A 17,485-nucleotide genomic window follows, 5' to 3' on the forward strand; every position below is an offset into this window, starting at 1 on the left:
CCCACCCGGCACCATTCAGCGCGCTTATCGCGGGCAGTGAATCCCGGAGTCAGGCAGAAGTCTCCTTGGGGTTTTGTTGGGCCTGTCACTGGGTCCCTTTGTCATCCGCGGACTCCATGCTGGATTCCATATGGCCAGCTGGGCCGAGGGAGCGCGAGGAGGGACATGCACAAAACCCAAATTGTGTCCGGCTTTCAAACCCTGTATTGTTGTCTGTGAAAGGAAGACGCATTAAAAATTCGTGCTATATCTATTGGGGAGGAGGGTGGAGGAGGGGAAAAAAGCCACCCCTGTCTTTGAAGGCTTCAGAGGGCATTTGCACCGCCTAGGCCCCATGACTCTGAGATCTGGATCTCTCCCCCCATCCCCTTTCCTATCAAATGTTGGTTCAGATGCTTGGGCCAGGTCTGTGAGATGTGTACTTTCAGGGTTAGGACTCCAGTGGCACACTTCGCAGTGCTGTGTGACAGAGCTGGTGGCCAGGCTTGTGTTTGGGCACCCAGGCTGAAGCCATTGGACCATCTGGGGTACCCAGGGGTCGGTGGGTGCTGTGTCTGCCAGAGTTTGCCACTCCGGAGTAGATGAAAATCCAGCCCTCTGGTTCTAGCATCGAGGGTAGAACTACTTTTCTACTCCTGGCCAGAAACTCTCTGAAAGCCTCTTCGGGCCCAGCACCATTTGTAGCCATGGCCTCTCACCAGACAACTGACATGGGTCAGATCCATTGCATCCCCCGGCTAGAGAGTGATGCTTCGTTTTTTGGATTTCTTTGAGGCGATGTGCCAGCATCTGGGTGCAAGGGAAAATCATTGAGAAACTTCCTCCAATAACCTTTCCGCGGTGGAGAGAGATTTCCTCCTACGTTCTTAATGTCTCCCACCTCCTTTTGTTTGCAAAATGCAGTAACAAAAAGCACTGTCTGGTTTATAAGGAATTTGCCCCCCCCCTTTTTTTTTTACCTTCTTTAAGTGTCTGAGTTGGCACCAGGCAGTCGGAGATAGTTTGGGTCATTGCGGCTCCCTTACAATAAATAGCCAGGTCAAATCCTCCACAAGCAACCTCCAAATAAACAGTATGTTTGTAAAAAACCAACAAATGTTCACGCTGAGCTGTGGAAGACAAAGTAGAATCCGGACATGTTCCCCTTAATGAGCCGAGTTGGTGGAAATTCCAATTAATCCAATCGGTGTCCTCCTTCCTTTAATGCTGGCGTCATAATTAGAAGAATCAGATAACTCCATAGAAGTGAGAACATCCCCTTCCCCATCACTCCCCACCCCCAGGCCAAGGAAATAACTTATTTTTCTTACCTATTGACAGTTAGGCTTAGTTGAGACCTGGTGTGGATTTCTCAAGCCTTTTCAAGAGCTTGGTCATTGAAAAGCTAATCCAATATTTACCTAGCATAAGGACAGTTCTCAGACGTATTTATTAAGGCCCATCGCTAAGTGATTACTTGGACCCAAGACAAAGGCCAAAGGCGAGAGTGTCCAGGCGCATCGACTTGGGTCCCGTGGGATCTTCCTCACCCAGAACTTGGACGCCAGGCGTGAACTTATGAGCTACTGAGGTTCCCCTCCCGTGCTGAAGTGGCCTGTGGATTAGATGCTGTGTTGGGTGGTATTTCAGGAAATGTGTACTTGTGGCTTCCTGAGAGGCCGGGCGCAGTGACACTCTAAACCGTGTCGATATATCATCTTTTATCCAGGATCTGCAAATAAACCCCTGATCCCCTCGGCGCATGATAGCCGCTGCTATCTCGCCAAGGAAGCGATCTGAGTTTTATTGCTTTCACCAAAGCCCCAACACACACACACACACACACACACACACACACACACACACACACACACACATACCTTTCCCACCAGTCTGGGTTTAAAAAAAAAAAAAGGTCTATTTTTCCTTCCCAGACATCGTTATTATTAAAGGGACGAACAGGCCTCCATCAGCGCCGCCATCAGAGCAACTGGGGGAATGTGGGCCTCGCTCGTGGGGAAACTCTGGTGGATCCATGCCCCACAGACTGCAGGAAAAACTACCGAGTTCTGCGCGCCGCCGCCGCCAGGAGGCGCCCGCGCTCCACCCTCCGGCGCGCCGCCGCGTCCTGGGCTTCGCCCGGGAAGAGCGTGGGGTGTGTGTGTGTGAGCGTGTGTGTGTGCGCGCGTGTGTGTGCGTGCGTGCGTGTGTGTGTGTGTTGGGGGCGGGGGTTCTATCCGTGAGGTCCCTCGCTGCTCGTGCACCGGAGGGCAGCTCCAGGTTGGAGCCCAGCACCGGGGTAGAGGAGGGAGCCGCTCAGAGCAGCCAGGTCCACGGCGATCCACCTGCACGGAGGGCCCTCCTGTCCCTCGGTTGCACCCCCGCCACTCATCAGCTCTCACTCACGTGTAACCTGCTGCCCCTACCCCAACTTCCCCGAGCACAGGCCTCTGTAAATTGGTCGTCCCAGAACGCTGGCCCTTGAGAAGCAGCAGAGAGCGGGCTCCGCGGTCCCGGGCGGTCGGTCCCCCGGCCTTGGCCGCCGGAGGTGAACCCGCGGTGAGCAGTTCTGTCCAGATGATTTGTCACTGGGGGTCGGGGGTGGGGGCGGCGGCAAGAGAGTGATTCTAGCTTTGGTCCAGGATGGGGGCGGGGGAGAGGAGACGATGGAGATTAGGAAGGAGAGATCTTCCCCTTCTGCCCGCCCTCTAGTCGGGGATTCGCATCAAAAACCATCTCCTCCTCCGATCTAGTGCCACTGCCACTGACAACATAGAAAGGCTCTGGGAGAAGCCGGTCCACCTCGCGCCTTTCCCAGGACGCAGAGAATGGTTGCAGTGGCTCCCTCTGACCACCAGAGGGAGACATAGCTCCCGCTCCGGCTTTTGGGGTCTAGGCTGGGAAATGAAAATCACTCCCTTCTTTGCCCGGCCCGCCACCTCTCTAGCAAAGAGCACCACTGGTGACCCCGACCCTCTGCTGGTGCCCTGCCTGAGTCACGGACATGTCTCTGCCGCCCACCTCCACACTCTGATTTCAGAGTGCCTTTCTGAGAGGCTGGGTGTGGAGAGGATGACATTCCTCCACGCTCCTCCTCTGTCCCCTCACCTCCCGGGAAATACCAGCGCCTGAAATCCCAACTTTTTTCGCTGTTGGTTGGAACTTCCTCCCACCAAAGGCATTCGCAGCTTCAAACACTGATCTCCTTACTTAGTAAGCAAGCAATTTAGAATCAGCTGGTGGATGCCCCGATAGGAGGGCTGCAGTGCCAATATTGTCCGTGGGGTGGCGCCATTGTATAAGAAAAGACTGCCCGGTCGGGTTCTGCCTGAACACCTGCAGGTGTAAAAGATACTACCTCTGGCTGCGATCCTGGAAAAATCAACACTCTGCTCTTACAGTGTGATGAAGAGGCTGACGATATTCAGCCCAACCGAAATCTTTCCTTCCTCCCGCTGAAGCCCGACACCTGAATTATTGCTACCACCCTAAAATGTTCCCTTCTACCAGGGTCGTGTGTTTTGTTCTAATAAACTTACTGGGCTAATCGTTGAGCACTATGTATTGAAAGCTGTAGATAGAAAAATCCCATCCTTTTCCTCATTACTTGCTTTCACATGTGGTGGTTTTGCTGTTCTTCATAAAATGGTACAAAGCTGAGGCTGGTCTCTGCTCCTGTCTCCATGCCTGAAGACTGAACACTGCCGTATTTATTGAGAAACTGCTGAACCAGCTGCTGAATGTTTCCTGTGTCACCTTGTTGGACTCTCCCCACCATTTGTCCCTTGTCTGAGACAAGGCCTCTTGCTCAGACAGGCTGTTCCTTTACAAAGAAAGAGGTCTCGCGGGCGGAAGGAGGCCTGTCCTGTTTCAGGTGCAGGAGGTCCCGATTGTGCCAGCCCCTAGATAATTCTTTAAAAGCCTGCCAGGCACTGGTGGTTCAAGCCTGTGATCCTAGCTATTCAGGAGACCAAGATCTGCCTGGGCAGAAGAGTCCATAAAATTATCTTCAATTAACCAACAAAATGCCAGACTGGAGGTATAATTCAGGTGTTAGAGTATTAACATGAGTGGACAAAGCTGAGCAAAAGCACAAGGCCCTGAGTAATAGCATGTGTGTGCGCATGTACACACAAGTGTGCACACCTGCATCCTAGCTACACCCATTGGAGGGCTGGAATTACAGGTGTGTGCTGCCAGGCCCATTTATTTTACTTCCAGGTTTCTCCACATTTCTCTAAGTCTGCTAACTACAGAGCAGAAGAGACAAATACCTCTAGGTGAAACTGACATGCTTAGTGGAAATGGAAAGGGAGAGATTAGATTGGCAGATTTTTGTGTTTGCAGTAGAGAAAGAAGACACCCACTCATCTGAAGCCTTTCACAAATAGCTGATATCCGGGTGCTGGTGACTCACACCTGTAATCCTAGGGACTCCGGAGGCTGAGATCTGAGAATTGCAGTTCAAAGCCAGCCCAAGCAGTAAAGTCTATGAGACTCTTGTCTCCAGTTAGCCACTAAAAAGCCAGAAGCTGAGCTGAGGTTTAAATGGTCGAGTACCAGCCTTGAGCAAGAAAAGCTAAGGGGCAGCACCCAGACTCTGTGTTCAAGCCCCAGTACTGGCACACAAAAAAAGGAGGAGGAAAAAGAAGCTAGTCCATCTCACCCAATGACACACAGGCTCCTCCAAGCATAAAAGCGACCCTTTGGGGTGCAGATGTTGGGTGGCCACAGCTGCAGTAGCACTCTGCCCACAGTCTTCCCACGGGGCCAGCAGCCTCCTCCAGCTGGCACCTGCCAGCCGCTGGCTGATGGAACAGGGGAATGCCTCACACTGGGACCGTGGAGAGCACTGGAAAGTTCATGGTCTCGAGCCAATTTCAGATGAGACTGCTGGCTGAATGGCCTGGCCGCACCCAGCAGTCTGTACGCAGCAGCACGCAGAGGCAAGCTCCGCCCTGTCTCCCAGAAACCCCCAGGACTGAGCCCCGCTGCCCCCAGAGGCTGTTTGCTCATAACACCTTGACTGTGTTCCCTCCTTTCCCTGCCCCTTCCATCCTTCTTGGGGTCTTCTTGCTAATTAACTATGTGTGAACCCTTGTCTGGGGGACCACACAGGGCGGGGCCCAATGAACATACAGGCAGTTGAGGTTTCTTCCTTCCTCCAGAACCAAGCTACTCAGGAGGCTGAGATCGGAAGATCACAGTTCCAAATCAGCCCAGGCAGGAAAGTCCATGAGACTCTTGTCTCCACTAACCACCAAAAGAGCTAGAAGTGGAGCTGTGGCTCAAGTGGTAGAGCACTAGCCTTGAGGGAAAAAAAAATTAAAGAGTAGTGCCTTAGGCTTTAAGTTTCAAGTTCCAACACACACACACACACACACAGAGACACACACACACGGGGGGAGGAGGGGATGCAATGGTTAAAGTCAACCCCCGGATATTAGAATGTGACTTGGAATGACTCTGAGACCAAGTGACTCAGTTGAAATGAGGTCATCCAGGTGCACACGAGGACACAGATACGTGTGGAAAGAAGACTATGCAAGGGCCTGGGGCGGACACAGCACCCCACCTGGCACCCTGACCTCACACTGCCCGTCTCCACAACCCAGAGAAATAAATCACTGCGGTTCAAACCACTTTGCTTCTTGTCGTACTGTGTTCTGGTGGCCCTGACTGGTTTATGCACTGAGACCTGTCTTGAACTACTACCTGCCTGGGGCTTCTTTTCCTTTTACCCTAAGGGCCATGTATTGAAAGCAGTGGGAAGGTGGCGTATAGACCCTAGGGCACAACTCAAAGCTGGACAAACAGCGCAGCAAAGCCCCCTCTGCCTGGTGCAGCTGATGGGCATGGTGAAGAAGCAGCCACCCTCAGCAAACGATATGAACTGCGCCCCCCTCCCGTCCCAAGCAGCTGCTCCAAACCTTGAGGTTTCAGGTTTTCAATGGTCAGCCATATGTGGAAATCCACCCTTTGGTTCCATGTGATGTCAGATGGAATCTGACAGCGTTGTTGGGTGGTCTAGCTCCTTCTGTCCACAAGTAAGGACAGGGGAAGAGCCTAGGTTCAGCCGGGGACCCCGCTTACATGCGGTCACTGGCTTGGGTCACAGAGTTTCCTTCCAGCAGGTGGCCCTTGTGCCTTAGCCCACAACAACCTGAGAGCCCAGACCTCCGGGCCCAGTTGAGCACCATGGTGTGTCTGTGCTCCTGAGGACGGGTGTCTCTGATCTTCGTTTCTTTGTCCTCTGCATAGTCTGAGAACCTGTGAAGTCCGGTTCTTCTCTCCCTCCGGGTGCGAAGCAGGCAGACCATCTCTCCGGGTCCCTGATAGGCTGTGAACACGTGATGCTCACACTCCCTGCAGCCATTCAGGGACTCATGGCCACGATGTCTGAAGTCCACCTAACTCCATCCTGAAAACCATGATTCTGATCAGGGATCATGGAGCATGTGAACAGGCTGCTTGGAGCCAGTGCTCTTTAGTCGGACAATTATTGAGAGAGAGGCTGGAGAGATGATGATGATGATGATGATGATGATGATGATGATGATGATGATGGACTCCCTAACTAGGTGGATGGACTCTAGTCTACTGTGCTCCTTGCCAGTCCTCATGTTCCTCAGACAGAAAGGAGAGAGAATAAAATTCTGCCCACAGAGGGGCCTTGTAACACTTTGAGGAGAAAGGTTGCATCCGCACAGGGCTGGGAGGGTTTAGAGCCACAGACAAGTTCCCTGTACCTGCTCCATGCACTCTGGCTGCCACATGCACAGGTAAGTAGCACACAAATGAATCCTTTTGGATTTTATAACATGAACTTGCTGACATTTTGAATTTCTGCTTCTCTAATGAGCTGGCGGGGTAGAGACGCTACTGCTGTGTGTAGCGGTGGAACTCCAAATGTTCATTTCAGGTGAACTTCTGTTAAATTATCAGTCCAAAGCTTACGGGAACGATTGATTGTCACCCCCAAAACAAAGCTGGGGAACTCTGAAAATGGTCCGTGAATCATTATTTGTGAAATGAATGAAGAGCCAAAAAACTATGTTGACTCCTAGAGCTGGAAGAACCGTTAACATTATTTTGTAATGACTCTCTCCCCGCCAATTCTCCAGGTGAGGAAACTGAGGCCCTGAGGGGGAAAACTCTGTTGCAGTTCACACACCCAGGTGACCTGTGGCCCAAGAAGGAGACTCTCCACTGGGTTTCCTGTCCTTACTTCAATTGCTTCCCACAGTGGCACCTTGCTACAGGGGCACAGCGAAAGCTGGACCAACCATGTATAAACTAAGAGCAAGCCACTGTCATCGATACTTACAAGGCACAAACCATGCCAAGAAATCTGTACCATCCCTCAAAAGATGGCTCGTGTCCATGTGTAACCTCAGACAACTTAGTTACTTATACTTTCTTAGTGTATTTATTTCTTGTTTTCATTTAATTTTATTTTATTGTAAGGGTGATGCCAGAGGGGTTACAGCTACATGCATTAGGTAATGAGTACATCTCTTGTCCAACATTGTTGCCCCCTCCCTTGTTTTCTCTCACTTTCTCCTCCCTGACTCTCCTCCCCCCAAGTTGTAAAGTTCATTGCCAACATAGTGTCTTGTGAGTATCGCTGTTGCATTGGTTCACCCTTTATCCTTTGTCTCACCATTTTAGGATTCCTCTTCCCATTCCCAAATCATATAAACATATATACAAGACACAGGGTACCAAACTAAAAAACAGTGACATATTTAATTTTACTGCTTTAAAAACAAATAGCTGGGCTGGGAAGGTGGCTCAATGGTAGAGCGCTTGCCTTGCATGCATGAGGCCCTGGGTTCGATTCCTCAGCACCACATAAGCAAAAACAAAAAATCAGAAAGTGGCGCTGTGGCTCAAGTGGTAGAGCACTAGCCTTGAGCTGAAGAGCTGAGGGACAGCGCCCAGGCCCAGGGTTCAGGCCCCACGACTGGACCCAAAAAATAAAAAAAAATAAAAATAAAGGCAAATAGCCAAGCATGGTGGCCCATGCCTGTAACCAGGAGATCAGGATACCTGAGGCTTGAGGCCAGCCCGAAGAAAATGTGAAAATGTTTACAAGGCCTTCTCTCAACAAGCCAGGGTGATGGTGTAGATCTGTGATCCCAACCAAGCAAGAGGTTGAGGGAAAGAGGCCTGCCCTGGGCAAAAATGCAAGACTCTAAAAAATAAAAACAAAAAGAACTGAAGCAAGAAATGGGCTGGGACATGAATCAAGTGTGAGGCCCTAAGTTCAAAGCCCAGTGATGTACACACACACACACACACACACACACACACACAACCAAAACACAGGTGTGCCTATAATTCCAGCCCTCAGGAGGCTGAGGCAGGAGGATCTCAGGGCTCAAGGCCTCCTGGGACACACAGTGAGACACTGCCTACAAGGTGGGGGGGGGGTACAAAAACCCAAAACAGAGAAGGTTCTACAACCTCTGCCTAGCCAAAGCATCATAAGAAGATGTTCCTGCGTCACTCTCAGTGGGAAGCCTGCCACACACCCTTCCTTGAGTCAAACACAGACATGAGCAAGGCTGGGGTCATAAGGGTTAGGGGGAGAAGGATGAATCCAGAAGGGCAGGCAACCAGTGCCTGGGTGAGCAGGAAGGGAACTGATGGCACACCAGCCCTGGAGATTGACATCCCAATAGAAATGTTCTCTTTATCTTCAGTCGGGTGCCAAGGGCCACCCTGGCTATCACACTTCATATGTGGCCAATATGACTGAGTAGTTCATTTCAAATTTTATTTAATGATTCATTTAATAGATGCATCTAGGTTGGTGCATTGAGCAGAAACTTCCAGTTTTAAGCAGAGACACACACAATAACACCAGGCAATGGCAGTTCATGCCTGTAATCCTAGCTACTCAGGAGGCTGAGATCCTAGGATCCCCGTTTGAAACAAGCCTAGGCAGAAAAGTCCCCGTGAAACCCTTATCTCCAATTAACCACCCAAAAACTGGAAGTAGAGCTGTAGCTCGAAGTAATAGAGTGCTAAGCTTGAGCAAAAGAGCTCAGGGACAGTGCCCAGGCCCTGAGTTCAAACCCCACAACCACTGCCACCACCACCACCACCACCAAAAATCAGATAACTACACAGGGCCAGTAGCTCCAGTATTAGAATATAGGTCTACATTTCAGAGCTGCAGAAGGAAAGGCCTAAGTGATCCCTTCTCTCCTTCCTGTACAACGCCCATCATATAACAACATCACGCACAGCTCCTCAGTTGTCTGTGCTCTGGCTCTCCTGAAACTTTCAGTTCATTCTGGAAAGAATGGCACCAATGGCAAGGGCTTAGGAATATATAATTCTCCCCAAATCTTTTACACACCTCAGATAAGCCCAAATTCCAAAAATAATAAAAATGTTTTAAAAAATACTATGAGTTTTGCTGGTGCTAGTGGTTCACATCTAGCTCCCCAGGAGGGTGAGATCCGAGGATTGCAGCTCAAAGCCAGCCTGAGCAGAAAAGTCCATGAAACTCTTGAATTAAGCACTAAAAAGCTGGAAGTGGAGCTGTGGCTCAAGTGGTAAAGCACTAGCTTTAAGCAAAAAACACAAGCACAAGCTGGGCGCCGGTGGCTCACACCTGTAGTCCTAGCTACTCAGGAAGCTGAGCTCTGAGAAGCACAGTTCAAAGCCAGACCAGGCAGAAAAGTCCATGAGACTCATCTCCAATAAACCACTAGTAAACCATGGGGCTGGGAAGGTGGCTCAGTGGTAGAGCGCTTGCCTTGCATCCATGAGGCCCTGGGTTCAGTTCCTCATCACCACCTAAGCAAAAAAGAAAAAAGCCAGAAGTGGCGCTGTGGCTCAAGTGGTAGAGTGCTAGCCTTGAGCTGAAGAGCTGAGGGACAGCGCCCAGGCCCAGAGTTCAGGCCCCACGACTGGACCTCCCCCCCCAAAAAAAAACCACTAGTAAACCAGAAGAGGCACTGTGGCTCAAGCTGTAGAGCGCAGGAACAGCACCCAAGCCCAGAGTTCAAGCCCCACGACCAACGCCTCCCCCCCAAAAAACCACAAATACAAACAAAAACAAGAACTCAGGAACACAGGCCCTGAGTTCAAGCCCCACAGCCAGATCCCCTACCTTCCAAAAATGAGTATGAGTTTTGGTTGCTACCTTATCAGTACATCTGGCTGGGACAGGGAGGGGGTAGAGAGTCCTCAGACTACTCCACTGCAGAGAGCAATGGAGGCCCCTCCCTGGGAATGTGAGCAGTTCATGTGCTGAGGACACAGGACAGGCTGGAGAGTCCTGTAGAACTCTTCTCAGAATAACAAACCCATGCCTGGGCACTGATGGCTCTCCAGAAAGCCAGCGCTCAGGCCCTTACCAACTGGGAAGAGTATGGAGAAGAGCTCCGGCTGGCCTTGCGTCCCTCTGGGGAAGGCGGGCCATTGGAAGGCAGGACTACCTTGCATGACAGCTAAGGTTTCAGTGTCTGAAGTCACCGTGCGCTCTGGCCTGGGGAAACGATGTCACCCACGGTAGAACTGTGGTCTCCGTGGACACACAGGCCAGGTGCGGGGTTGGAGTGGACCGCGGTGTTTGCTCTGAAGTTAACCCTTCCCCACGGCCCATCCACTCCTTTCTATGGGCTTGATGACATTTCATAAAAAATCAAGCATGGTATCAGCAGCAGGAGAACATCATTTAACGAGACAAATTGCAATAGCACTCTTCATACAAACACGCTTTTAAAGTTTACCACTCTGATCCTATGAAATTAGACAAAGCAATTATGGACATGGCCACCCCATGCCCTCCCCAGCCCTGCTGCTGTAGGGAATGGCTCTAATGGAGACGTGGTCCCTCAGGCTGGAGAGGCTGCCTGGGCACAGGAAGGCAGAAACAATTATCATAGTTGGGTTAATTAATCAAATGAGGAAATGGGGGGGGAAATCCATCTTGTTGGAGCAGCCTGGAGTGTTCAAATGCAGAGGGTACAGGATAAACAAGACAGTGCATACTTGTCTGAATTCTCTTTTTCTTCTTTTCTTTTTGATGCCAGTCGTGGGGCTTTAACTCAGGACCTGGGCACTGTCCCTGAGCTATTTTCCTCAAGGCTTGTGCTCTAGTCCTGTACCACTTGAGCCACAGCTCCAATTCTGGCTTTTTGCTGTTTAACTGGAGATAAGATCTCTAGGTCTCAGCCTCCAGAATAGCTAGAATTATGTGTGACTACCTGCCCCAAGCTGAATCCTTACTTTTTCTGTGTGAAGTTAGAGGATACATCTGTGACTGAAGTTCAGCTCTGTGTTTGGAAACTAAGAAGGCAGCAAATGCTTTAAGAATCAGTGCATCAGCCGGGCGCTGGTGGCTCACGCCTGTAATACTAGCTACTCAGGAGGCTGAGATCTGAGGATCGCAGTTCAAAGCCAGCCCGGGCAGGAGAGACCGTGAGACTCCTATCTCCAGTAAACCACCAGAAAACCGGAAGTGGCGCTGTAGCTCAAGTGGTAGAGGACAGTGCCCAGGCCCAGAGTTCAGGCCCCACAACCGGACCCTCAAAAAAAAAAAAAAAAGAATCAGTGCATCTTCACCATAGCCAAGGTATGGAATCAGCCCAGAGGCCCCTCAGTGGATCAAGAAAATATGGTATAGATCCACAATAGAGTTTTATTCAGTCATTAGAAAAAAATGATACTGTACCATTTGTAAAGAAATGGAAAGACCTGGAAAACAGTAACTGAAATACAGTAGATTCAACAGAGATCTCAATTAGAAGGTCAAAGTTCAACAAAATCAATGCCAAGAAACAGGTACTTGAAAGTTGTAGGATGGGGTCCTAGGGAGAGGAGAAAGGGTGGTGGGAGAAAGTCAAGAATTCAACGCATAGCTTATAAAATTCAGAAAAGTGAGGGTTGAGTGAGAATGTTGAAAGGGATGGCATTGAGCAAGCTGCATTGCATTCATAAACTGCTTTGTTAAATGATTAAAAATAAAAAGTAAAATTGAGAATCAAAACAACAACAACAAAAGAATCCACGAAGAAGAATGAACAGGTAACCATTTATCCATTCTTAGCATTTTTCCTCATTTTACACCCGGGGGGGGGGTGTAAACTTACAACTTCTACACTATGCCTCACATTCCAGCACATATAATAGCTTGGCTGAAACTCCACCATGTGAACCATGCCTCAAGCCAAGGATGTTTTTTGTTTGTTTATTTGTTTGTTGCTATTTATATAGTTATACTACAATATAACCTTTATAGATCTTGAAAAGGCTGGTTAAAAAGCAAATGTATTAAATATTCTGCCACTACAACAATTTAAAAGGCTCTTCAGATTTTACAAAGAATGAAAGTTACTCAAACAGAATTGACTGAATATTTTACTGTACATACAGCAGTGGAATGAAGCCGTCCAAGTCTGTGTCGTGTTCTAAAAACACACTTTTACATTAAATATGGATACCTTAGAGTCTCTGCTGAACATTTTGTCTGTTTCTAAAAAGGTATGAGGATCCATTTCCTCGCAGCTAAAGTAATTACAGCATACATTTTGTACATAGTTCAAGCTTTAATAAGCATGAAACTGTTTCCTGTTAAGGTAAATAAACAATTTAGAGGCAATGCAAATAACCAACAGAATTATAAACAGACATGATCAAACACAGTATCTCTGAGGAATAGGATAAGGTGACTTTAACCATCCATTTTGTGGTTTCTATATACATAACTGGTTCAACAATAATAACTAACAAAAACACTATTAGCAGCTGGGCACTGGTGGCTCACACCTGTAATCCTACTTACTCAGGAGGCAGAGATCTGAGGATCATGGTTCAAAGCCAGCACGGGGAAGTAAAGTCTATTAGACTCTTATCTCCAATTGACTACTCAAAAGCCAGAAGTGGAACTATGGCTCAAAGTGGTAGAGTGCTAACCTTGAGCAAAAAGAGCTCAGGGACAGCAGTGCCCAGGGCCCAAGTTCAAGCCCCATAATTAAAAAAAAAAAAAAAGCATTAAGGTTAGGCATGTATGATTTACAAGTAAGCAGAAAAAATAAAAGCTAGCAATATGAGTTGTAAATTACCAAACTATTTTTATATGAAAGGAAATTACTTAATACAAGGTGCCATGGCTCACACCTGTAATCCTACCTACTCAGCAGAGAGAGATTAGAATCACAGTTTCAGATCAGCCCAGGCTAAAAGTTAGTGAGATCCCATCTCAACCAATAGGCATGAGCCTGTAGCTACACAGAAGGCCATAGGTAGGTAGAGCATGGTCTAGACTGGCAAGGGCAAGAATATGAGATCCTATCTAAAACATACCCTGAAATGCAAAAGGAGCTGGAGGCATGGCAAAGGAGGCAGAACTCTTGCCTAACAAGCACAAGGCCCTGGGTTGGAGGGATGGGGGAGGAAGGGAGAGAGGGAAGGAAGGAAAGGAAAGAAGGAAGGGAGGGAGGGAGAGAGGGAGAGAAGGAGGGAGGGAAGGAGGGAGGGAGTGAAAAAAAGATCATAAATTCAATTTCAGTCTTGCAGAAAATTAAGGATGTCTCCTTAAAATTAGATTATTTATTGTCAATAATATAAGCTTCACTAAAGACTATATTTTGCTTTTGAAAGATTATAGTTGATTGTTTTTTTTTTTGCTGGTACTGAGGCTTGCACTCAGGGCATCTCAAGTACTTGGCTCAAGACCACTTGAGCCACGGCTCTAGCCCAAGTGTTTTTGTGGGGGTTTTTTGTTTTTGTTTTTGTTTTTTTTCTATTTTGGAGATGGAATCATACAGACTTTTCTGTCCTGGTTGCCTTCAAACCTCCATCTTTCTGATCTCAGCCTCCTAAGTAGCTAGGATTACAGGCATGAGTCACCAGCACCTGGCTAGTTAACACCATTTAGATAAAATTTAAAGAGAATCACCCTTTCTCCTACCCTTTCCTTTTTTTCCTTCCTTCCTTGCTTCTTTCTTTCTTTCTCTTTCTCTCCTTCCTTCCCTCTTTCTTTCTCCCTTCCTTCCTTTTTCTTTCTTTTTTTCCTTCCTTCCTTCCTTCCTTTCTTCCTTTCTTTCTTTCCTTCCTTCCTTCCTTCCTTCCTTTCTTTCTTTCTTTCTTTCTTTCTTTCTTTCTTTCTTTCTTTCTTTCTTTCTTTCTTTCTTTCTTTCTTTCTTTCTTTCTTTCTTTCTTTCTTTCTTTCTTTCCTTTGTTTCTTGTGTGCCAGTCCTTGGGCTTGGACTCAGGGCCTGGTCACTGTCCCTGAGCTTTTGTGCTTCAGGCTAGCATTCTACCACTTGAACCACAACTCCACTTCTGGTTTCTTTTGGTAGTTAGAGATAAGAGTCTCATAGACTTTCCTGCCTGGGCTGACTTCAAACCATGACCTCCAGATCTCAGCCTCCTGAGTAGCTAGGATTACAGTTGTGGGCCACGGGCATCCAGCTTCTCCTTCTTTTAATGGTAGGTACCACACCACAAGTGTTTGGTACAGGTCATATCTCTAAGTATTTTTCCTATTATAAACATCATAATTATTTGAGTGTCTAGTACTGGTTAAAGGTCCCAGTTCTCTGACCAACGGACTTTAGTTTAGGTCAAACTTACTTTTATGACAGTGGGATGATTACTCCAAATCTCGAAACCTTCCTGTCTTGATCTGTAAAATGGGAACAGGATTGACCCTAGGGCGGGATGAATGTGACTGTGCACATACTATCTTCCCTGTGGGCCCTGGATAAAAAGACCAAGATCAATTTCAGCTTACTTGATGGACAACAGCTGCAGTCAGTTTTGTGTCTTCAGGGTTTTCCCCCCCCCCCCAAGTCCTGATAGTTTTTCATATCATTTCAAATAAAACTTCCTAAGTGCAATTCCATGCATGTTTGCTTTAAAACATGGAGCTGCCCTCCCAGGTAGTTTTCTCCCTGAAATTCTTCCCCAGCTTCTGCTGCTGTAGCCTCAACCTGAGCTCCAAAATCTTCTCATCTGGCCTAATATTTACCACTGCTTTCTCACCCTGATGTCCAGTTTCTAGATTTTCTTTCAGTGGTGGGGTTGAGTTCTTTGCCTTCATCCCTCTCCCAGCTAGGCTGGCAGGGACTTAGGGCATGGTAAGTACTCAATCAGTGTTTCCTGCTGCTGAAATAAAATAGGAAACTGCTATAAAACCTACAAGGCATAGTGGAAATGGAAGGTGTTAATTGAAATGTCACTTTACATAGATTAGTCTTCACCATTGTGAGGAGAGAGCTCTGAAGTGCATCAACAATGAGGCCAGGATTCTGCCAGGTGATCTGTCTTTCATCTTGGCATTTGTCATCCGATGAATCTTAAATGTTTGCTCCAGTTTAATATGAACCCAAGGAACAGGCCATGCTCAGTTCACCACAAGAGTAGCTTGTCAAATGCCTTCACCCTTGATGGGGGTGTAATCCTAGCTACTCAGGAGGCTACAATCCAACGATTAGGGTTCAAAGCCAGCCCGGGCAGGAAAGTCCATGAGACTTTTATCTCCAATACACTGCCCAGCCCCCAAATAAAAAGCTGAAAGTAGAGCTGTGACTTAACTGGTAGAGCGCTAGCCTTAAGCAAACAGAAACAGCACCAAGGCACTGAATTCAAGCCCCAGGATGGGCATACACACAAAAATAAATGCCCTGACCCAACTCTGAAAGCAAAAGGATTTCTTTTATTCTTTGTTTTTCTTTTTTGTTGGTCCTGTGGCCTGTCCTCTGGGCCTGGGCTCTGTCCTTCAGCTCTTCAGCTCAAGGCTAGCACGCTGCCGCTTGAGCCACAGCACCACTTCCAGCTTTTTCTGCATATGTGGTGCTGAGGAATGGAACCCATGGCCTCATGTTTGCAAGGCAAGCACTCTACCACTGAGCCACCTTCTGAGCCCTGCAAAAGGATTTCTTAGCTGGACTTTGGGAATTCACTTCCATACCCAGCTACTTTGGAAGCTGATGATCCTTATTTGATCCCAGCCTGGACAGAAAAATTCACAAGACTCCAAAATAACCAGCAGAAAGCTGGATCTGGAGGCATGGCTTAAGTAGTGGTAGGGCAATCACTCAAGCAAGCACAAAGTACAAGGCCCTGAGTTCAAACCCTAGTGGTACTGGCAATTAAGAGAGGGGAATTTCTCAAATGATAAAAAATGAACACATTTTTCAGTCCTGTTCAGGTGAATATCTAAGTAAATTTTAAAACCTTTTCACTAGGTTGCATGAACTTTATTTGTGAGAGGGTGGGCGTATTATTTTTTCTTTCTAAGGTTCTCTCTACCAATGTTAGAACAGCTTTACCCAAAGAAATCACTACTTGATGGGCTGGGAAGGTGGCTCAGTGGTAGAGCACTTGCCTTGCTTGCTCGAGGCCCTGGGTTCAATTCCTCAGCACCACATAAGTAAAAAGCTGGAAGTGGCGCTGTGGCTCAAGTGGTAGAGCGCTAGCCTTGAGCTGAAGAGCTGAGGGACAGTGCCCAGGCCCAGAGTTCAGGCCCCACAACCGGACCCTCAAAAAAAAAAAAAAGAAAGAAAGAAATCACTACTTGGATTCCTACTGGGCTTTCCCAAATCAGAATGTAAGGTGTCTATGACCAGATATCAGTTGGAAAAATAAGAAGCTGGGTCCCTCAGCTACAACTGCAATTTATACTGTAGCAGTGTGTGCTTACTTTCAACAGAAACATGATGCATTTTGTCATTAGGGCAAGCTTTATGCTGTATGCTTCAAATATGCCCTGATGTTAGGAAGTATTATAATACTCTGGGGGGGGGCAGTGCTGGGGTTGAACTCAAGGATTCATGGCTAGCACTCTACTACTTAAGCCATGCCTCCAGCCCAGCATTTTACTGGCTATTTGGAGAAGGAATCTCATAGATTTTTCTTCCCCAGGCTTACTTAGAATATTAATCGTCCAGATTTCAGCCTTCTGAGCAGCTATGATTATAGGTGTGAGCCACTGGTGCTTAGCTTCGAAGACTCTTCTTCAGCAGTAACTTGCAAAGATCTTTTTGTTTTGTTTATCTTATATTCGTTTTTGAGACCAAGTCTCATAATATAACCTAGGCTGGCATCAACATTGTGATCCTCCTGCCTCAACCTCCCAAGTACTTAGATTTTTTTTCAGAGATCTTAATAAGCCATTCCCACAAGGTTATCTCAGAATATCTACTTTCCCCTCTTTGCCTCCCAAATTTATCACAGGTCAAGTTTGAACTCATTAAATCAAATATCAAAGGCAATCACAAAGATGATATATTACAAAAAAGCACATCATATACAGTGAGAGGGGGAACGAAGGGCAAGCTTTATTTCTTTGGCTTTTTAATTGTTCCCTGAAGGAAGGGAAATCTGCTTTGAATAGTTCTTCCAGGTGATCATTATTAAAACTGATATTATTAAATGCCCCTGTGGAAGGAAGGAAGGAAGGAAGGAAGGAAGGAAGGAAGGAAGGAAGGAAAGAAGAGAGGGAGAGAGGCAGGGAGGGAGGGAGGGAGGGAGAGAAGGG

This window comes from Dipodomys ordii, unplaced genomic scaffold (assembly GCF_000151885.1).
Source record: "Dipodomys ordii isolate 6190 unplaced genomic scaffold, Dord_2.0 Scaffold99, whole genome shotgun sequence".
Taxonomy (NCBI): Eukaryota; Metazoa; Chordata; class Mammalia; order Rodentia; family Heteromyidae; genus Dipodomys; species Dipodomys ordii.